Source organism: Petaurus breviceps, unplaced genomic scaffold, assembly GCF_028583685.1.
Source record: "Petaurus breviceps papuanus isolate PSGF00001 unplaced genomic scaffold, PetGlider_PUasm1.0 90769, whole genome shotgun sequence".
In the NCBI taxonomy this organism is placed as follows: Eukaryota; Metazoa; Chordata; class Mammalia; order Diprotodontia; family Petauridae; genus Petaurus; species Petaurus breviceps.
Window position 1 is genome coordinate 3,049,127 of NW_027187341.1, and position 23,578 is coordinate 3,072,704.

The window sequence follows — 23,578 nt, forward strand, 5'->3', positions numbered from 1 at the left end:
TCTCTCTCTCTCTCTCTCTCTCTCTCTCTCTCTCTCTCTCTCTCTCTTAGTTGGGTATAAAAATCTATCATGCCAATTAGATAAATAGGAGGGGAAAAGGATAAGATATGTAAATGTCGGGAAATGATAAAAGATTAGGTGCATTAAGGGAAGCAATAGTCAGAAGCAAAATAAACTTGAGGGGAAACAAGATTAAAAAGATATAGCAGTAGAGCAAAAGCAATTTTGCTTTGCCTGAAGTTAAAAAAAAGCACAGTCAGAATCATGATCTCAGATAAAGCAAAAGCAAAAGATAAATATAATTGAAATAAATAATCATTACATTTTGACAAAAAGGTATAAGACAATGAAATGTTATAAAAAAACAAATACTGCAAGTTTCTCTGATAAAGGTCTCATTTCTCAAATGTACAGAAATTAAGTCACATTTATAAAAATAAGAGACATTCCCCAACTGATAAATTGTCAAGGAATATAACCAGGGAGTTTATAGAAGAAGAAATCAAAGCTATCTATAGTCATATAAAGAATGCTCTAAATCACTGTTGAGTCGAGAAAGACAAATTAAAACTGCTCCAAGGCACTACCTTATACCTATCAGAAATTACAAATGCTAGAGTGAATGAGAGAAAATATGTACACTAATAAACCTTTAATTGAGTTGTGAACTGGTCCAGTGATTCTGGAGGAGAATATAGAACTCTGTTCAAAGGCTATAAAACTGTGCATACCCTTTGACCCAGCAAAATCATTGCCAGGTCTAGAGATCAAAGGAAAAGGGAAAGGAGTTATATGTACAAAAATATTTAAAGCAGTTCTTTTTGTGGCAGCAATAAATTGGAAACTGAGGGGACACTCATTAATTGGGGGAAAGGTTGAATAATTCTTGGCATGTGATTTTGATGGAGTACTATTGTGCAATAAGAAATGTTGAGGGGGTTGTTTAGGAAAAAATGGCAAGATATGTATGAACTGATGCAAAGTAAAATGAGAAGAATGGGAAGATCATTGTGCACAGTAATAGCAATGTGATGATGATGATCTTTGATCAGTACAATAATCCAAGACAATCTCACAGGACTAGTGAGGAAAAATAATGCTATCCACTTCCAGAGAGAGAACTGATTAATTCTGACTGGAAATTGAAGTATAAGTTTCTCCATTTTTTTGTGATGTGGTTAATATTGAAATATGTTTTACATGATTTCATATGTATACTTGATATAATTTTGCTTGACAAGGAGGATTGAGGGTAAAGAGAATTGGGAACTAAAAATTTAAAAATCAAAGAATGTTAAATAAACAAAATTTTTAAAAGAGGGAAAAATCACCATGGGACATTTTACATTTTAATATGTATTTTATTAATTTTGTTAAATATTTTCTACTTACACATAAAGAATATTTCTAATATTCATTTGCTAAAATTTTGAGATTTACATTCTCTCTTTCTCTCCTGTTACTTCTTCCTTTGAGAAGACAAGCAGTGTGATATCGATTACATATGTGAAGTCTTACAAAATATACCTCCATATTAACTGTATTGCAAAAGTTTACAAAGCATGCTTAATTTATACTTGGAGTTCCTTAGTTCTCTCTCTCTGGAGGTGGATAGCATTTTCCCTCATAAGTTCTTTAGAATTTTCTTGGATCACTGTCTTAATCAGAGTAGCTAAGTCTTTCACAGTTAATCATCCTTATAATAGTGCTCTTACCATGTACATTATTCTCCTAACTCCGCTCATTTCATATGTTTTCTGAGGTTTTTCTGAAACCATCCTGTTCATCATTTCTTATAGTACAATACTGTTCCATCACAATCATATACCACAACTTAGCCATTCCCCAATTGATGGACATCACATCGATTTACAATTCTTTGCCACAACGAAAGAGAGCTACTTGAAATACTTTTGTACAAATAGATCCGTTTCCCTTTTATTTGATCTTAGATCTATAATGGTATTGCTAAGTCAAAGGGTATGCACAGCCATTTGGGTGTAGTTCCAAAATGTTCTCCAGAATGGTTGGATTAGTTCACAACTACACAGTTTGTTAGTATCCTAATTTTTCCACATGACCTCCAGAATTTGGCATTTTCCTTTTCTATCATTTTAGGGAATCTGATAAGTGTGAGGTAACTCAGAGTTGTTTTTTTTTTATTTTCTGTGGTTATTTAGAATATTTTTTCATCTGACTTAATTTTGATTTCTTCTTCTGAAAATTGACTGTTCATGTTCTTTGACCATTTATCAACTGTAAAATGCCTGTTTGTTTTTATAAATTTGATTTGATTCTCTATATATTTTTAAATGAAATCTATGTCAGATAAATTTGTTGTAATTTCCCCCTTTGGTTTCCTGTTTTCCTTCTAATTTTGGCTTGTGCAAAACCTTTCATTTCATGTAATTAAAATTTCTCCTTATATTTCCCTGAAGCTTCTTTATCTCTGGACATAAACCCTTCCCTTTTTCATATATATGACAGGGACATTTTTCCATGCTCCCTTGATTTACTTATGACATCACCCTTTAAATTACTCATCCATTTTGACCCTATCTCAGTATACAGTGTGAGATATTACTGTATGCCTAATTTCTTCCAAACTGTTATCCAGTTTGAGTTTGTACCTCAAAATCTCAGAAGTTTGGACTCTTCGGTTTATCAAACATTTGATTAAAATATTATTTACTACTCTATATTGTGTACCTTACCTATTTCTACTAATAAATCACTCTCTTAGCCAATACCAGATATTTAAAAGTCATTAACACACCTTTGAAATAAGTATTCTGCACTTCTTATTATAAATGTGTGTGTGTATTTGGGGATAGAAATATAGACACATTCTAATAAGATAACATATTGAACCTTGCTAAAGAATTTTGAATTGCTTTGAGTGTTGTCATATCTAGATAAAACGTTCTTTGAAGCAAGCTAATGAAACCTCAGAATAATCTATTCAGAACGATACAAAAAGTATGTGTGACACAGTTTCAATGTCTTACAGAAATAAATAAGTTTAGGAACATTTCTAAGGACATTTCTTAGAGACGTTCTAAAGTGTCTAATCAGTGATAGATATCATTTATGAACTGAAGTGAGAGTGCTATTATCACTAAAGTATCCATTCGAATAAATGTTCATTTTTGATGGCAAAAGCATTAAGTACAGAAGAAAACTTTCATTGTGGGTAGAACCAAATGGCAGAATTAGTGTTCGAGTTTCTTATCCGTATAGGGTCCTTGTATATACAAGTATTTGGACAGCAACAACAATGACTCTGACTATAACTATGACTTTTACTACTGCTATTACAACTAGTTTTCCTGCACATACAGAAATTTATGGCTGTGAATTTTACCAATGACTTTTTTTTAAGCAATCAGGGTTAAGTAACTTGCTCAAGGTTACATAACCAGTTATTTCTGGATGTGGTGATAAGTATCTGAGCCCGGATTCGATCCCAGGTCATCCCGACCCTGGGGCTGGTGCTCTTACTCACTGAGCCACCTGGCAGCCCCACCAATGACTTTTACATACCAATTTCTTGTGGTACATTCCCAAACCATTTAAAAGCGGTAAAACAAATAGGAAGGAAGACTTACGTATTCCAGATGAGAAAAATGAAAACCAGAATGTCAATTAATTCCAAGGACACATGGCTAGCATAAAAAAATAAGGTTTTGGACCAAGGTTTTATAACTGGAAGAAGTGAAGTGTTTTCCCACTACACCATGCTGACTCATGCATGCCTGAGGTGAACTGGATTAAATGAATCTTCAGGTCATGCCCTAAGTGCCACCATTGAGCAAGTATGTCCTGATTTGTTAATTATTCAATTTAATGTTTTAAGCATTAAGTAGCAACAAGGTTTTCATATTCCACTGCTGCTGTCTGGAGGGTTTGAAGACAGTAAAAACTGTCTTGGAAAAAGGTTCATATATAATTAGACATTTACTTTGATATCTTAAGCTTGCACTATGTGTTTGTGATGCATTTTCATAGAAAAATGCAAGTAATCTTTAAACCAATGTTTGACAGTGATAGGAGTATATGAGCTCAGCTGGTATAAACAAATAAAAGAAAACAAACAAACGAAATGTTTTGATGTCCTTTAACTTCAGGACCCAATTGAAATTGGACTTCTTAGAACTGACTTCCTCATTAATCCAAATCCAGAAAATAAACTCATTATATATACACAGCTTAGTAGTGTAATGTATAGAGTATTGGACCTGGGGTTGAGAAGCCCTGAGTTTAAACCTAGTCTTGGATACCTTTTTAACCGTGTCACTTTGGGTGAGTCATTTAACCTTTACTTGCCTCAGTTTATTTTTCTATAAAATAAGGATTAACAACACCTACATCCCAAAGATGTTGTGAGGATAAAATAATATTTGTAAAATGCTCTGAAATTTTTAAAAATACTATATGTTAGCTATCATCATGCATTTGCCCCCTCCTTTTATTGCATATAGCTAATGCAAACTCCTAAATTCTTGGAGGTTTTGTTAAGTTTTTACTTGTGTTGTGTCTGTATGTGTCTGTGTGTGTGTGTGTGTGTGTGTTGAAGTTGGGCTATCCCTAAGATTTCCTGTTTTGAGCCTTTTTCCCCCTTGTATGTCTTTCATTTCACCATTGTCCTTCTTCTGTATTCCATAAAACTTGAGTATTAGGCAAGTTTACATTTTTCATAACTAAATTATTTATATGGACACAAATACATAGGTACATATAAACACATCCAACCAAAATTACCATTTATAAGTCATAGTCCTCCCAACTCTATACAGTGGATAATATCAATGTTATTATCCTCATTTGACCAATTTGGCAAGTGAGGTAAGGGGTGTCTTAGGTGAATTATTATTCACAGAAGTGGGGCAAAGACTTATGATTTCAAATGTTTTCTTTCCGCTATCAGTCAGGTGGCACTGTGGATAGAATGTTGGACCTAGAGTCAAAAATATATAAGTTCAAAAATAACCATATACACTTAGCTATATGACTTGGGCAAATTTCTTAATCTTTAGATATTATGAGTTGGGGGTTGTTTTTTTCTTTTTATTATCAGAAAAATAAGGATAGGAATAACATCTGCTTCCCAGGGATTTTGGGAAGATAACATGAGTTAACATTTGTAGAGCACTATATAAATGCTAGCTAATATTATTACTACACACAACAAATTTTCAAAAAAATAATTCTATTAAGCCAGATAATGGTTAACAATGAAACTGTGAGGAACAAGCAAATGGTTGTTGAGCCTACAATGGTCCATGGGTCATAAATTGGAGAGTACAGTATAAATTGGCATCTTTATAGGGAGAGAGATAACTTGGGTGAGTGATTACATAGTCACATCTTTGTCTAACCCTGGTGCCACACAGAGAACTGGAGACTTCTTCTCTCAGGAAATGTTGCCAGGCCTCAAATCCTTGTGCCAAATTGTTAGTTCCTGGAATCTGACTCCTATTATTCCTGGCAAACCTTGCTTCTTGCATTTTGATGATTCCTGTATTCTTGAGTTTCCGGATGGACCTGTGCTTAACATGGTATCTGGCACAAGGTAGGTGCTTAATAAATGCTTATTAAATGACAAATATACTGAATGGCATGCTGGATTGAGCTCTGCACCTTAAAGGACCCTCATATCTTGCAGCATTCTCATCTTATGTAGAAATAGCTTTTAATACCAGGATGCTACTTTAATATCCCATACACTCAGTCTTTGATAATAAGCTGAAATTTCATAGAAATATGTTTGACAGGAGGAAGCTATTATTTTCTTTGTTTTACAGATGAAGAACTATGAGTAGTAAGAATTAATGAACAGTGTTGCTCAAGAACTGAGAGACAAAATTCTAAGTTGTCTAGGCCACACTTCTGTGCACTATCCAGACCAATACACCCTCCCTCTAGTAAGAGAGACATTGAAATCATACAGCTGTTAAATATTGTATGTGACAAATTCTCATATAAGTACTCATTAGCTTACTAGGAATGTTTTTAATACTAATATATTTCATGATGGAATGTGAAAGATATACAGTGAAATGTATATATTTTATGATATAAAGTTTCAATTAATTTTTTATCATTTTCACTGGAGATAATGGATAGAGTATACTGCAAAGTAAAGCACTGAGGGGCATACTCTATTCTGAGACTGAAAAAATAAAACTTCAATTTTTAACTCCTTTTTTGCCTAGTTTCTTGAAGAAGTAGGGCTTATTTTTTTAATTGTCCTCATTTTGCATCATTTAACAGGTAGGCAAGTTGAATGAAAATGTCATAATATTCTTCAGGTTCAGTGACAAGATTTCTGTGAGGTGGAGATAGGCTTGTAGTATGGCATTCGGTTGGTGCCCACGTCATAAAAATATTTTGGTTTAGATGTCAAAATGTAAAACCAATTCTATGATAGTCACAGAAGTTCAGCCCTCATTGATACTTCTCAGTTGAAATGGGGTCTTATATCCTCCTGTGAAGGAATATTGTCACCTGTCACTATAGCGCCAATGCAATATTTACAATGTCCATGATCACAATAAAGACCATGACCATTAAGTATTGCATGACATTCAATCGCTAAATATACTAGATTCTCCAGATAGAGGATAGAACTGAAGCATTTATTTAACACCAGAAAACCAAATCCCAGAACCAGTAAGCCAAAGTACCAAAGATATTCAGAGGCCATAATAATGCTGAGAGCCACAGCAACCTTTAGCCTCCCCACAAACCAATACATGATCAATATTTACTCATAAGCCTATCTGACTCCTTTTTCTGAGCTCCTCTGTTCCGAACTGTGTCCAACTGTCTGATTTGCTCTGTCAGCCTCTCTGTGGGCTCTGCTTCTCCTCAGCAAACTCCTCCCACCACAGGCTCCATGTGACCCCATTCAGCCTATCAGGGGGCAGAGTTTACTTCACAGCAGGGGAAGTTTTCAAACTCCCCCCTTGGTCTATTAAGGAGCAGGGAAGATCTTCAAATTCCCATTTCCATTACAGTCACATCTTACAGTATTCTTTAAACTGATTACTCACATATAGGCTACTTTCATGTAATCCAATCCATATGTGAAAGGAATCCTTCCTTTAGTCACACAAAGAGTCTCAGCTTCAAGACCTGGATGTCTTCTTTGAAGAAGAATAATAAGAAGAGAATATACCATTTCTTCATATAGTCTAGTCCAGGGGTGAGGAACCTACAGCCTTGAGGCCACATGTGGTCTTCTAGGTTCTTGGGTGCAGACTTTTGACTGAGTCCAAGTTTTGCAGAACAAATCTCTTTATTAAGGGGATTTATTCTGTGAAATTTGGATTCAATCAAAGGGCCACACTTATGGACCTAGAGAGCCACATGTGGCTTTGAAGCCACAGGTTCCCCAACCTTGGTCTAGTCCATTTTGGAAAACTCTAATCCATAGGAAGTTTTCCTGACATTAAGCTTAAATTTGTCTGTTTTGCCCCTTCCACTATTTGCTTCTGGTTCTGTCTTCTGAAACGAAATCAAATATTTAATTTCTGTTCATATGATGGTCCTTTAAATACCCCAAAAGAGCTAACCCAGTACCTTCAAATCTTTCCTTTTTCATACCCAGTTCCTCTATCTGATCCTAATATGTTAAGGATTCAAAATACTTTGCCATCTTGTTTTTGCTTTCTTCAGTATGCTCTCCAGCTTATCAATATTATTAAACTATGGTTCTGAGAACTGAACACAGTACTTGAGACAAGGCGTGATAGATCATCCAGTCTTGAAGTAAATCCAATAAAATTATTAGGAATGGCACCACAGTAATGGAGAGCTTCCCTCCATATGACTCCCAGGTCACTTCCCTCCATATGACTCCCAGGTCAAAGACATTTTGATGAACTTTGTCAAGGAAACTGATTGTGCATTGGCCAGGGCTCATGGGGTGTAGAGGGCAGACTTCCTTCTTGCCTGAGGTCATAGGATGACAGATACAGAGCTATAATTGATCTGATGTCTCTCTTCTGATAAATAAGGATGGAGAAGGACAAATGTTGTATTATTTTTCATAATTTTTCTTCCCTAAGGTACCTGAAATAATTTCCAAACTGTATTTTAATAGTCCTTAAAAAGGTATAAGTTAATTAAATGGGTTGATCAAAGTAGTGATTTTCATACTTTTAGGCTTCAGCCACATTCACTAGCTCATCTATATACATTGGGAAAACTTTTAAAAATTTTATTCCTATATATATTTATATGTACACACACATGCACGCACACACATATATGTATGTGTATGTAGGTAAATATTCAGAAAAAGTAGAGCAGATACCTCACAGAATTTTTTAAACTAAAAAGTACCTTAGAGAACATTTAACCTGATACCCTCATTTTGCAGACGACGAAACAGGTCTGAAGAGTTAAAGTGACCTGCCCAAGGTCACACATTAATAAGTGGCAGGGCTGAGACTTGGGCACAGCTAGGACTTCAACCTCCAAGTTCAAGGCTCTTTCCACACTACCACACTTAAGACAAGATAGACTGACTCAGCAACAAAATGAAGAGGTTTTAGGAGAAAATGCCCCCAAAGAATGACCACAGCCTAGAACACAATGGTCTATTGGTTCATTAATTGTTGATTTTGTACTGGAAAACAGAAACAAGTAAAAAGGGATAGGAATTAGGGCAACCAGTTTGTCCCAGCAACTCTGCAAATTATGGGAAGACCTAGTTATACTTTTTATTAACAGCATTGGGGCTCAGTTTGATTTCTCTTTATAATGATACTTATTTGCACTTGAAAGGTTTCAGTTTTTCTGCTGATTAAAATTGGTGGTAATACTTTCATTTTTTTTCTTCCAAAAGGAAAAAAAAAGAGTTCCTAATAGAACTGAAAAACTTCCATCTAGTTCAACAAGATGTATCAACCTGTTTCCTTGTGCCTGACTTTACTTTGAGAAGAAAAGGAGAATGCTAATTTCCTTCAGTAATTAGATGGCAGAGTGGATAGAGTGTTGGCCCTTGAGTCAGAAAGATTTGGGCAAGTCATTCAGCCCTTGTGAGCTTTAGTTTCCTCATCTGCAAAGTAATGGAAACAAATAATATCTTCCTCCCATGGTTATTGTGAAGATAATTCAGGTAATATCATTTTTAAAGCATTTTGTAAACCTTAAAGTACTACATAAATGCAGTTATTATTGTTGTTGTTATTGTTAATATTCCAGATGCAACAATATCTTAGTTATAATACTTAGGCATGTTCACATTACAGCAATATATGGAGTTCCCTTAACCCTTTGGGGGAAAAAAATTGTTATCTCATTATATAAATGGAATGAATAATGAATTAGCTAATCACCTTGATTTGCTTGAGCTCTCTATTATCTAGGATAGGCTGAAATAACATGGGAATCGACATCAGCCAATGAGCAGACAGCATGAATATTGATTGAGTGTGACATACCAGTGATCCTTTGAGGTGTCTGCTGGTTGAACCTGGAACACCTCTGCTGGGCCAGTAACCACAGGGCTGCCTAAAACTGGTACATACTACCTCCAAATGGACAGAGCTTGCACAAACATCCTGCTTTTGGTTACTCTGTATTCCTCCTATTTTTCTGCCTCCCTCGATTTTAAAACCATACAAATCATCCTCTAAATCCCTAATCATTAGAGGAGAGCCACCAGGTCCCTGTTTCCCACATACCCCTGTGCTGTACTTGCCAAATAAATGCTTCCTGGTTTTGCACTTGAACTATGTCTCCATCCCTTCTGTTCAGGCAGATACTGTACCTCAATTAATTAAAAGTGATCACCATCTACTAAGAAAAATATCTGACACCATTAATGATATGGTATGATAAGCATTTATTAAGCACCTACTATGTGTCTGGTACTGTTCTAAGCACTGGGATTGTAAAAAAAAAAAAGAAAAATATATTCCTTACAGTCCCTGCCTTCAAGGAACTTACAATCTATTAGAGGAAGACAACAAAAGGAAGCTGAGTGATGTACACTAGAGTGTACATGACTGCAGAATGATGATGATGAGGATGGTGATGGTGGTAGTGGTGGTGGTGGAATATGAATCCAAGCAGAAAAGCTGGTGGCAAGTGAAGGGATGACTAGAATTTTGAACTTTTTATAGGTTTACAAGTTTTATAGGGAGGAGAGGAGAAAAATGTTTTGTTCCTCTCTCTAGCCCTCCAATCAGAAGAGCAGAAGCAACTGAGGATACTGAAGATTTTGAAGAACAAAGTTGAAGCAATCTCCATGATGATGAGTTTCCTGATGTCATGAGCTCATTGAATGGAGAAGGGCATAATGATGATGTTGACAATGGAGTAGAAAGCAAACAGAGCCAGAAAATGAAAGGTAAGCTGCATACCAACTACTGTGCCAAGTAGAATGATAGCTAATCCTTTTTTCATGGATCTACCACCTGGGTTGCAGTGCAATTCCAGTCTTATAACAAAAGCCCAAATAATGTGTTAAAGTGATTGTACTAGGTGAAAATATCAGTTGAAAATGTCATTGTTACATCCTCTTCCAATTTGTCTGTGAAAACAAAGGTTAGAACATTTGCGCTCTATTTGTGGTAAAATTTCTTTTTCTGAGATGGGGTTGTTTAAGTATTTTACTTCTTCTGTTAATCTGGGCAATTTATATTTTTGTAAATATTCATTCATTTTACTAAGATTGTCAAATTATTGGGCATGCAATTGGCCAAAATAATTCTTAATTATTGTTTTAACATCCTCTTCATTGGAGGTGAATTCACCCTTTTTATTTTTTATACTGATAATTTTATTTTCTTCTTTCTTTGTTTTAATCAAATTGAATAAAGGCTTATCAATTTTATTGTTTTTTTCATAAAACAAGTTCTTATTTTTATTTATTAGTTCAATAGTTTTCTTAATTTCAATTTTATTAATCTCTCCTTTGGTTTTCAGTGTTTCTAATTTGGTATTTAACTGGGGATTTTCAATTTGTTCTTTTTCTAGCTTTTTCATTTGCATGTCCAATTCATTGATCTCCTTTTTCTCTATTTTATTCATATTAGCATTCAGAGATGTAAAACTTGCCCTAAGAACCACTTTCACTGCATCTCATAAGTTTTTTTTTAATGTGGTCTCATTATTGTCATTCTCTTGAATGAAGCTATTGATTTTTTCTAAGATTTTTTTTTGATCCACTCATTTTTTTGGATTATAATTTTTAGTTTCCAATTAATTTTTAGTCCATATTTCCATGGCCTTTATTATATATGATATTTATTGCATCATGATCTGAAAAGGATGCATTTACTATGTCTGCCTTTCTGCACTAGATTGTAAGGTTTTTATGCCATAGTACACGGTCAATTTTTGTGCATGTTCCATGTACCACTGAGAAAAAGGTATATTCCTTTATTTCCCCATTCACTTTTCTTCAGAGGTCTATCATATCTACCTTCTCTAAAAATCTATTCATGTCCTTAACTTCTTTCCTGTTTATTTTGACATTAGATTTATCAAATTCACAGAGGGGGAGATTGAGGTTCCCCACTAATATAGTTTTGCTGTCTATTTCTTCCTCTAATTCCCTCCTTTAGGAATTTGGATGCTATACCCCTTGGGGCATGTATGTTAAGTAATGATATTGCTTCATTCTCAGTGGTGCCTTTTTAGCAGGATATAGTTTCCTTCCTTCCTTATCTCTTTTAATCAGATCTATTTTAACTTTTGTTTGTCTGAGATTAGGATTGCTACCCCTGCCTTTTTCACTTTAGCTGAAGCATAATATAGTCTACCCTACCTTTTGCCTTTACCCTGTATATATCCCCCTGTTTCTAATGTGTTTATTGTAAACAACATATTGTAGGATTATGGTTTTTAATCCATTATGCTATCCACCTCCATTTTATGGGAGAGTTCATCCCATTCACATTCACAATTATTATCATTATTATCTGTATCTTTCTCTCTATTATATTTTCCCCCCTTATTGATGCTTTTATTTCTTCCTTCTCCCTTCCCTTCCTCAAAGGAGTATTGCTTTTGACCACAGCCTCCCTCAGTATTCCCTCACTATCAACTCACTCTCCCTTTTCTCTTACTAATTCTTACCTCCCTTCTAACCAACCCCACCATTTTCTTTCCCCTTTCCTCTCCTACTGCCTATAGGGCAAGTTGGATTTCTATACTTAATAGAGTATGTTATTCCCTCCTTGAAGGAAATCTTATGACAGTGAATCTCAAACAATGTTCTTTTCCCTTCCTTCTTTCCCTCTAATGTAAAAAGTTTTTGTGCCTCTTCATGTGATGTAATTTACCCTTTCCTGCTCTACCTTACCTCTTCTCTCATTACCAACCCTTTTCACTTCTTAATTAGGTTTTTCTTATCATCACATCAGTTAATTTATTTCCACACCCTCTGTCTATGTATATCCCTTTTGAATGTCATAATAAATATACCATTCTCAAGATTAACAAGTATCTTCCTCCCATATAGGGATATAGACAATTTGCCCTTATTGAATAATAAGAGGGGTTTTTTTTCTTTTTTTTTCCTGTTCACTTTTTTATACTTCTCTTTAGCCTTGTTTTGAAGATAAAATTTTCCATTGACTGGCCTTTTCATCAGGAAGGTCAAGAAACACCTTATTTCATTGAATGTCCTTCTCCTTCACTCAAAGGCTATGCTCAATTTTGCTGGGTAGTTGATCCTTGGTTGTAGTCCAAGCTCCTTTGCCTTACAGAATATTTCAATCCTTCCAATTTTTTAATGCAGAAGCTGCAAGGTCCTGTGTGATTCTAACTGTAGTTATATGATATTTGGTTTGTTTCTTTCTTGCTGCTTGCAGCATTTTCTCCTTGGCCTGATAATTCTGGAATTTGGCTACAATATTCCTTGGAGTTTTCAATTTGGCATCTCTTTCAGGAGTATATCAGTGAATTCTTCAAATGACTATTTTACCGTCTGGTTCTAGGACCTCTGGGCCATTTTCTTTGATGATTTATTGGAAGATACTGTTCAAGCTCTTCTTTTCATCATGGCTTTCCAGTAGACCAATAATTCTTTTTTTTTTTTTAAAGCAATTTGGGTTAAGTAACTTGCTCAAGGTTACATGGCCAGTTATTTCTGGGTGTGGTGGTAAGTATCTGAGCCCAGATTTGACCCCCATTGATCCCCAGGTCATCCCGACACTGAAGCTGGTGCTCTTACTCAGTGAGCCACCTGGCTGCCCCTAAGCAATTGGGGTTAAGTAACTTGCTCAAGGTAACATGGCCAGGTGTTTCTGGGTGGGTGCTAAGTGTTTGAGCCCGGATTCGATCCCCAGGTCATCCTGACACTGGGGCCGGTGCTCTTACTTGCTATGCTTCCTAGGCCACCCCTACACCAATAATTCTTAGATTATCTCTCCTGGATTTTTTTCCAGGTCAGGTGTTTTTCCAATGAGATATTTTATGTTTTCTTCTATTTTTTTCATTCTTTAGGTTTTGTTTAACTGATTCTTGATGCCTCATAGAGTCATTAGCTTCTATTTGCCCAATTATAACTTTTACAAATTGTTTTCTTCAGTTATTTTCTGTACCTCCCTTTCCATTTGGACAATTTTACTTTTCAAGGAGTTATTTCTCAAGTTAGGATCTGTACCTCCTTATCCACTTTGCCAATTTTACTTTTTAAAGATTTGTTCCTGTCAGTGATTTTTTTTTCCATTTTATCCATAATATTTTTTTAATTGATCAGTTTATCTTTTACCTCTCTTATTTGGTTTTTAAAATCCTCCTTGAACTCTTCCAAGAATGCTTTTTGTGCTTGAGACCAGTTGATATTCCCTTTGAGTTACCCAGATGTGGGTACAGTGTCAATGCTATCTTCTTTTGAGTTCATGTTTTGCTTCTTCCTGTCTCTATGGTAGGATTCTGTGGTCTTTGTTTTTCTAGTTTGCTTCTTTATTGTGATTGCTTTTTTCCCCCTCACTTTTAAAGTGGATCTCTGCTTCTGTGGCATGGTAGGCTCTGATCCAAGCTTCTTGTACTGGGAGCTAGGGTTCTGGCTACTGGCTTTTGTGTGCTGAAGCCTTTGGTTCTGCCAGCTAGAAACTATATGATGCTGTTGCTCACCTGGTGCTGAGCTGAAACTGACTGGTGTGTGCCAAGTATTGTGGCCAGGTGATGTCTTTCAATGTTTCCCCAGGGTTACACTGAAGCTTACAGTGTGAGATGTGGGGGCGAGGTGGTCCGGCCACTGGAAGTCTCCTCTTCCCGTAGGGCAGCGCTATAGCATGGATATCCTTAGCCATTTTCTGTGCTGGTGTCTGCCATTTCCCTGGCTGTATGAAGGCATGCCTGGGGTCCTGGTGCTGGCGCTTGCCAGATCCATCCCTTTGGGGCCTAAGATCCCCTGCTGGTCCCCTGAGGTGGGGCTTGCTGGGATGCCTTCCATTCTATACTCGTCCCCTTTAACCATAGCAAGAGGGATCTGACCCATTGATCTCCCTAACCTTCTAAGATAAAAGATTGCTATACCCCTACTGCTGCTGGATCCCTTATTCCAGGGTTTTTCTTGGGGCTATATTTTCTGGGTTTTTCAAGGTCATCAGAGGGGGATGAAAGCACTCACAGTTTACTCTGCCATCTTGACTTCCAGAAGTTCAAGTTCAAGACTTTCAAACATTTAGTCTGTGGGCTGATAGCCCCAAGAGTAGCTGCTGCTGCTGCCTCAGGCTCTGCGCTTCTGTCTCACCCAGCTCCAACAGACCCCATCCTAGGCCGAGAGATTTGGCAATCACCACTGTCACCAGTGATTCAGTCCACCAGAGCCTGCTCCCACTCCACTATGGTCAGGTATAGATCCATGCACTCTGTACTCTCCCAATCTGGTGCAACAGGGCCTTCCCATGGGTCAGTTGGCCTCTCCTGGACTGGAAATCTGCCACACTCTGTCTCCTAGTGAATTTTGCCACCCTCAAATTTGTTCACATTTGCTTTTTTAGAGGTATCTTAAAGAATTTGTGAGAGTGCTCAGTTACGTCCCTGCTTTCATTCCACAATCTTGGCTCCACCCCCCATCAGGTGTTCTTAATATTTTTGTGGTATGGACTCCTCTGGCATTTTTCTGATGCCTATGAACTCATCTAAACAATGTTCCTAAATGCAGAATATAAAATGCACAGGATTATTAAGGAAACTTATTATATTAAAATATTTTTTCTAAAGTTCACAGAAACCAAGTTAAGAGTGCCTGATATAAGTGTTAATATACTCAAAAATTGGACAAGGAAATTAAAGTTCATGGAGGCTAATCTACTTAGAAAATGATATGTTTGATCCTATACCTTATGATTCTGTGTTTAAGGATAATCTATTGTACCACCCTACTTTTCATTAAACCAGGCTAATCCAAAGACCTACTAAAAAGGAATACGGAACAGATCTCCATCAATATACATATATATACACACATATATACCTATACACATATATTTTATATATACATTCTAATATAGGTATACATATCTATATATCTATATATCATCTATTGTTGTTGTTGTTCAGTCATTCCACTTATGTCCACTCTTTGTAACTCCATTTTTTTTATTTTTGTTTTTTGTGTTGTGTGTGTGTGTGTTGCAAAGATACTGGAGCAGTTTGCCATTTCCTTCTTTAGCTCATTTTACAGGTAAGGAAATTGAGTCAAATAGGGTTAAGTGGCTTGCCCAAGGGCACACAGCTAGTTAGTGTCTAAAGTCAGACTTGAACTCATAAAGTTGAGTCTTTCTGACTCCAGACTCAGCACTCTTATTTTTTGTACCACCTAGCTGCCCTCATATTTACATTAGTCTCCAAGAACTGCACAGTAGAAAGTTTATTGTCTTTCATGGAGCCTAGCATGCTGAAAGGATTAATGGAATTCTTAGCTATTCCTAGGATGTAAATTAAGCACTGGACGAATCTGGTTTAAGCATCTCACAAATGTTTACATGATGAGGATTTGTGAAATCCCTGGTGAAGCAGGTAGAATTTGCCCCTTTCTAATGTGAGAAAAATAAGACACGGAAATACTAAATAACTTGCCTGGGTTTCCACAAGATATTTCATGCCACTGGTTGTGAAAGGGCATTTCATTCACTGTATATTTCTTGGTTTTATATTACTGTGAGTATGTTATAATTACACTGCCCATGTAGGATTACATTTGGGGCCTCATCAAATTGAATTTATATCCTTTTGCTTTATAGTTTATATCTTTTTATATATCTATAAGCACCAAGTCCCCAATGCCTTTTTCAAGGCTCTTTTTGCATTTGTCTGAGCAGTGAGGATTTCCTATTTGTAGAAATAGCAGTGTTAAAATCTCCCAGGAGACGGACTGATCCTCAGAGAAGGCTTGCTTGAAGATCATATATTTCACCATGAAGAGCTGCTCCGCCCTCATGTGAAACATCCACATTGCAAAGGGTAATGGAACCATCATTTAGCCAGTACTCTAAGTAGTAGTGTTATGATCATTTATAGACTGTTGTGAGAATACATTCCTTTAGAAATCCTAAAGAAAAGAAGACAAAAAGTCCTGACCACGGAAAGCTTGCTCATAAAGCAGAATTTAGTAAAACCCTGCAATGACAGGAAGTATTAAACGTAAGTTTCTGTGATTATTAGGAAAATGTATTAAGGGGAAATAATCCCAGTTTGAAGATCTGCCCCCTTGAAGTCTCTCACAGTTGTCCCCAGTATGGTATAGTAGAGAGAGTATTATTGTACCTGGTGTTAGGAAAACTTGTGTTCAAATTTTTCCTTTTTAAACTCTTGCTAGCTGTATGATGCTGGGCAAATAAAAACCTCTTCTGAACTCAATTTCCAAGTGGTAAAAATCAAACTGTTGGACTCAGTGACATCTAAAATCTCTTCTAGCTCTTAAATGCATAATCCTGTAATTCTTTACCCTCCCACATCTAACAGTCTAATTATGGAAAGTCCTAATCAATGATCAATCACTTGGGATAATTCAGTTGTCTCATAATTTTCCCCCTGCCGCAAATTTTTCCCTTCTGTCTGCCCCAAGTCTCCCTGTTCTCCTATCAACACAGCTGCTGTGATATTCCTTCCTAAAAAAATGTATTTTATTTTATTTGCAGTTGCTAATTCTCTCTTCCCCTCTCCTATTCCACCTATTGAGAAGGCAAGAAAAACAAAACCCATTACAAATACAGATGATCATCCAAAAACAAAAACAGAAAACACCAGAATTTAGTCATAGGAAAAAGAAAAAAAAGCAAGAAAAAGAAGAAATTTTTTAAAAAAGGAAAGAAAATATATGTCAATTTGTACTCTGAATCACTCCATTGTCTATATGTTTTATCTATCACCAGACAGCATATTTTAGCATGTGTTCTTTGGAGTTATGGTTGGTCATTGTGTTGATCAGATCTACTACAATATTCTTCTTATCATAGAAATTATTCTAACTCTGTTAATTTCATTTTGTATCAATTCATACTCATCTTCCCAGGGTTTTCTGAAACAATTTCCATCTAAAAAAACCCTTAATACTATTCTATCATATTTACATAGCATAATTTGTTCATTCATTGGGGATACTTAATAAGTATCCCCAATTTTCCAATGTTTTGTCACTGATGAGGTACAGACTCTGGGAACCCCCTTGAATTCTGATCGAATCCATTTGATGAGGCATTTGCCTGAGACTATGAGCCTTTCACTGTGACTGGACCCAAACCTCTGTTACTAGCCTAGCCCTCCTTTGTCCAGCTAGCTCCCACCCTTGATCCTCCCAAACCCTCCATTGTCTCATCTCCAGGTAGCCTTCAGCTACCTCCCACCCTTAATCTCTCATCACTGGAGCCTGACCTCATTTGACTCCTCCTGAAGACCCTCCCCAAACTCCTCCCCTAGACCACCCCTAGATTCCTCCCACAACCTTTCTGTATATAAGACCCTATCTTGCCTCCATCAGGTGTGAGAGAAAGCCTGAAAAATGATCTAGCTCAGACTCATTCTGTGTCAGATTTTTCTGGCCCACTTGCCCAGTACAAGCATCACAGATACTGAGGCTCCTTAAGAGTCTACCCATTATGGTGAAACTTTTAATCAACTTTGCTTTTCTTTGGCTGAGAGAAGACTTCAGTCACATTCTATTCCGGGGTCTCCAGCACCCCTAAAACCTATACCTCAACATTTTATGGTGACCCTCTTCACCACCACAAAGAGAACTGCTACAAATATTTTTGTATATATGCGTCCTTTTACTCTTTCTTGGATCTCTTTGCTGAGTCATATGGTATTTACAGTTTAACAGTTTAGTGTTTAGCTCAGTTTAGTGAAACTAGTTCATAGCTCCAACAATAGTACATGAGTGTACCTGTTTTCCCATACCTTCTCTAGAATTTGCCATTTTCCTTTTTGCAAATCTGTCTCATTTAATCATGACTTATTTCCTTATACACAAATTTTACCAAGGCAATATTCCTAAAACATCTCATGTTATCATCTCCCGGCTTAAGAAATTAAATGGCTCTATATTGTGTCTAGCATAAAAAATATAAACTTTTTTTGTTATTTAAAGTCCTTAACAATCTGACTTCAACATATGATAGGATATGTTATGATTTCACTTTCTCTAAGGATGTTTCTAAGAATCAATATATTCTTACAGGGAAATTAAGACCATGTAGTTCCCATGCAAATCTTTGTTTGTAGTTGTTCCAGAGTCGTTACTCTTTCCTTTAGAGGAATATGTGTGAATGCATGCATACACACAAATATATACATGTATGTATATATGTATTTATTTGTATATATGTGTGTATAGGAAATGTGTAGTAAATGTAGTAAATAATAATAATCAATCTCTCAAGCTTTATTTCCTAAGCTGAGGCTTTGTGCCAGGATCAAGAATTGTTCCCTGCTGAATTCTTGGGTAGGGTGATGGTCCAGTTTGACCTTGTCCAACTTTTCATGGGTTCCTGAGCTCACTTCCACCTCCTTAAGTGACATAAAGTTGGATGAGAAGATTATAAATTACTCTATCTATATGTTTATGTGGTGCAGCAATGGAAGCCGAACACTTCCATAGCTTCTACTGTTAGAAACAGACCTAGGCCAAACCCTACACAAGCTTGTAGAAAGAGACAGAGGAGTCAAATGACTGCCTCTGCCATATCACCAGATTTAAAGGCCACTTTCATTGCACAAATCCCATTACTATTGACAAAATGTTATCACAATCCCAGAATTTCTGAGTTGGAAGGGAACTCAAGTGTCCATCCATGACTGAAAACAAATCTTGTCTCTGAAACATTCAAAATGTGGTTATCAAACATCTGCCAGAAAATGGCCAATGGATGGGAAAACTTCTACCTGCTGAGGAAGCACATTTCATGTGTATAACAATTTTGTATAACAGTTGTAAATACAAATGCATATGATAAATTGTTGGAAGTTTTTCTTCCTTTACTTAGATTGAATTTGCCTTCCAAACCACTTTATAAACACTTCCAATCATCGTTCCTATCTCTTTCATCTTCAGACCATCACCTTTCTTTTAAATGACAAACCTTCAAGTACTTGAATATGGTTATCATGCACACCTCTCCTGAAACTCTTTGACAAGACTAATTAGCCTGTTTCTTCAATCAATACTCATCTGAAATGAACTTCAGACTCCTCACCATCCTGATTTCCCTCTGTGTACATGTTCCAGCTTAATGATCCTCTTCCTAAAATTTGGCATGCAAAACTCAACATAGTACTTCAAATGAGGTCCAACTAGTGCAGAATACAGCAAAACACACACACACCTTTTTATTCCTGAATGCTCTGCCATTTCTTTTTTTAGCATGCTTCAGTTTGTCTTCAAACAATATCAGTTCTTGGGGTGGGCAGGTAGCACAGCGAGTAAGAGCACCGGCTCCAGTGTCGGGATGACCTGGGGATCAAATCTGGGCTCAGATACTTAGCACCACACCCAGAAATAACTGGCCATGTAACCTTGAGCAAGTTACTTAAAAGTTACTTAAAAGCAAGTTACTGCTTTAAAAAATATATATATCAGTTCTTTCTCTGGAGGGAGATTGTATGCTTCTTCATGAGTCCTTTGGGATTGTCTTGGATCATTGCATTGCTGAGAATAGCTAAGTTATTTACAGTTTTTCATCAAACAATATTGCTGTTACTATGTACAACATTCTTCTGGTACTATTCACCTTACTATGTATCAGTTCATGTAAATTTTTCCAGGTTTTTTCCAGCAGGAAGTCATCTTGCTCATCATTTCTTATATGATAATGATTTTTCAGTACAATCATACACCACAGCTTGTTTAGCCATTCCCCAGCTGATAGGCATCCCTTCAATTTGCAATTCTTAGTCACCACAAAAAGAAGTGCTGTGGTACAAAAAAATATAAAAAAAAATATTTTTATACAAATAGGTCCTTTCTCTCCCTTTTTTTGGAATATCTTTGGGGTATAGACCTAGTAGTGATATTGTGGGATCAAACAGTATGAACAATTTTATAGCCCTTTGGCATAGTTCCAAATTGCTCTCCAGAATGGATGGATCAGATCACAACTCCACTAATAACAAATTAGTGTCTCATTTTCCTACATCCCCTCCAACATCCAGCATTTTCCTTTGTTATCATATTAGTTAACCTGATAGGTGAGGTGGTATGTCAGAATTGTTCTAATTTGCATTTCTTTTTTTTTTTTTTTGCTTTTTGCAGGGCAATTGGGGTTAAGTGACTTGCCCAAGGTCACATGGCTAGCTTTTTTTTTTTGGCATTATGTGTCTGAGGACGGATTTGAACTCAGGTCCTCCTGACTCCTTGCTGGTGCTCTATTTACTGTGCCACCTAGCCGCCCCACATTTCTTTAATTAATAAACATTTAGAACATTTTAATGACTTTACATAGCTTGTCCTTTATTTCTTAATTGGAGAATGATTTACATATTTATAAATTTGGCTCAGTTCTCTATATACTTGAGAAATAAAGACTTTATCAGACAAACTTGTTGCAAAATTTTCCCCCAATTTTCTGCTTTCCTTATAATTTTAGTTACATTGGTTTTGTTTTTCACCAAAAAAACCCACAACTTTTAAAAAAAGTATATAATCAAAATTATTTTATATTTTATAATGATATTTTTGTCTTCTTTGGTTCTAAATTCTTCCCTTATTGATAAATCTGACAGCTAAACTATTTCATGCTCTCTTAATTTGATTGTGGTTTCGCCCTTAATGTGTAAATCATGTATCCATTTTGACCTTATCTTGGTATACAATTTGAGATATATACCTAGTTTTTGCCTTACTCTTTCAAGTTTTCCAGCAGTTTTTGTCAAATAATGAGTTTTTGCTCCAAAAGCTTGGATGTTTGGGTTTATCATATACTAGATTACTATGGCAATTTAATATAATGTAATTTGTACCTAATCTATTCCACTGATCCAATGCTATACTTGCCATTCTTAATGCAGCCTAAGATAGCATTAGCTTCCTTAACTATGAGACTACGTCCTCTAAAAAGTCTAGATTTCATTTAGATGAGCCACTGTTACTTCCTTATAGTTCCCCATCCCAATTTATATTTATTCCTATTACTTTTAAAAAAAAATTAACTGACTTCATATTTATTTACCTTTATCAATAACAATTAACATTTATGTGACACATAAATTTTGCAAACTGATATGTGTGTATGTACATATTCTTGTTGGATCTTTACATGTTATCTCATTTGAGTCTCACAAATAAGGAAATTGAATCTGAGAGGTAAAGTCATTCTTCTTTTCTATTTTTACTTCAAAATACATATATAGGAGGTATATAAATGTATATGTGTCTGTGTTTATGTGTACATATGTGTATATATTTCTATATGTGTCTATATACATACCCATTGAGTAGAGCTATAGTTTCAAGCTATAGGTTTTGATAGTTTATTTCTGACTGGTTACATATGACAAGCTTTAAGACAATTCTAAAGGCAGTAGGGAAAAAATGAAAATCCTTCTCAATAAAACAACAACATGAAAATAAGCTTATCTATTCAATGAATTGAAAGCCACATGCCTTTATAACCTTTGAATATTAATTCTTTTGCACTTTTTACAAATTAGGTGATATGAAAACATAACATGCCTTTTATCTGAAACTGCTCTGGTGTTTATAAAAGTCTATTTATATAAACTGACCTTAAGGCTGCAATCAATTTAGCATAGTTTTCCTAACATTATGGACTTATATGTATAAATAAACATTCCGTTACACTTATTGAAAAGACAACACATTTGGTTATTACACACCAGCAGCAACTATCCTGATGGACAGATTGATCACCGGGCAACAGCAATAACATTTGCAAAAGAAACAAAGCTAAACAAACAAAACTGAGTCTGATTTTACAGCTTTTTGACAATATTGGAACCAGGCAAATTCACCAACAGGGTTCTTGAAACCAAAAAGAACAGTTGGTATCCAGGGAATCACTGGCCAGTAGGGACCTTCTTTTAGCACAGGAAGCATAACCTCTTGGCAGATCTCATTTGATATCACAAACACACACACACACACACACACACACACACACACACACAGAGTCAGAGCCCTCAGAGAGATTTCAGACCTGATTTGGGCAAGAGGGTGATTCCAGATGGGCCCAAGATGAAAGCAAGTAATTCAAAGTTATAAAAATAAAATAAAAAATCTTGCCTGAACAATGAATAGCTGTAAAATTTGGTGATCAACATCCTTTCCCTATTTCTGCTCTCAGGCACCATAATGGCTGGACTTTACAAGTGCTTGATGAATGCAATCTGGATCTTCTCAGATTCCTCCTCCAGACTGGAGTGTACCAGTTTCACTTTGTCCAAAAGCAAGGCAAGAGAGAAGTTGTTCTTGTCCACTCCAGACCCTGTCTTATGGTGCCCAATTAAGAAACATTGATTGTCTTGTAACAGCTGCTGTTGTTAGACTGCCACATTTCAATCTCCTTCAGGTGTCTGGGGATATCGGCATTGAAGATGATCACCATTCCATGAAATTCCTTCACAAGGGTGGGACAGCATGATTCAAACTTTTTATCTCCTCCACAATCCCACAGCTCAAACTCTCACCCTGTCCTACTGTTGCTAGTTATTTAAGGGCTCTCAAATTGCAGGATCCTCACACTTTGGGTTGGGTTGTACTATGTGATATTGAAGGACTCTGTCAAAAAGTTAGTACAATTCTCACAAGGCCCCACAAACAGGATCTTGATATTGCGCATGGCACAGGCCCTATTAAACAGGGCATCTCCTGCTGCCCAGCCTGGGCCCCAGCCCATAGGCACTGCCATTGCCAAGGCTATTCCTATTATATTTGAAACATTTTTTTATATTTCACCTAAAGTTTTAATCTATTAAAACCTTTGTATCAGTCACTTAATATATTAGTCCTCCTTATTTCCTTTGGGTTATCTAAAATTTTGAGAAATATGCCACCAGAGCATTTAGCTGATTCAGTGATAAAACTGCAAAGCAACACAGGTCCAAGAATAGGTTGTGGAGCACTCCACTAAAGATCTCTATCCAAGATGAT

The 23,578-nt window shown here is 36.2% G+C and overlaps 1 pseudogene; it reads right to left on the reverse strand.

Annotated features, from left to right (window-relative positions):
- The window catches only part of LOC138146706 (intraflagellar transport protein 22 homolog), a 54,665-nt pseudogene extending 31,398 nt beyond the window's left edge, over positions 1 to 23,267 (reverse strand).
- Between the last annotated feature and the right edge of the window lie 311 nt (positions 23,268 to 23,578).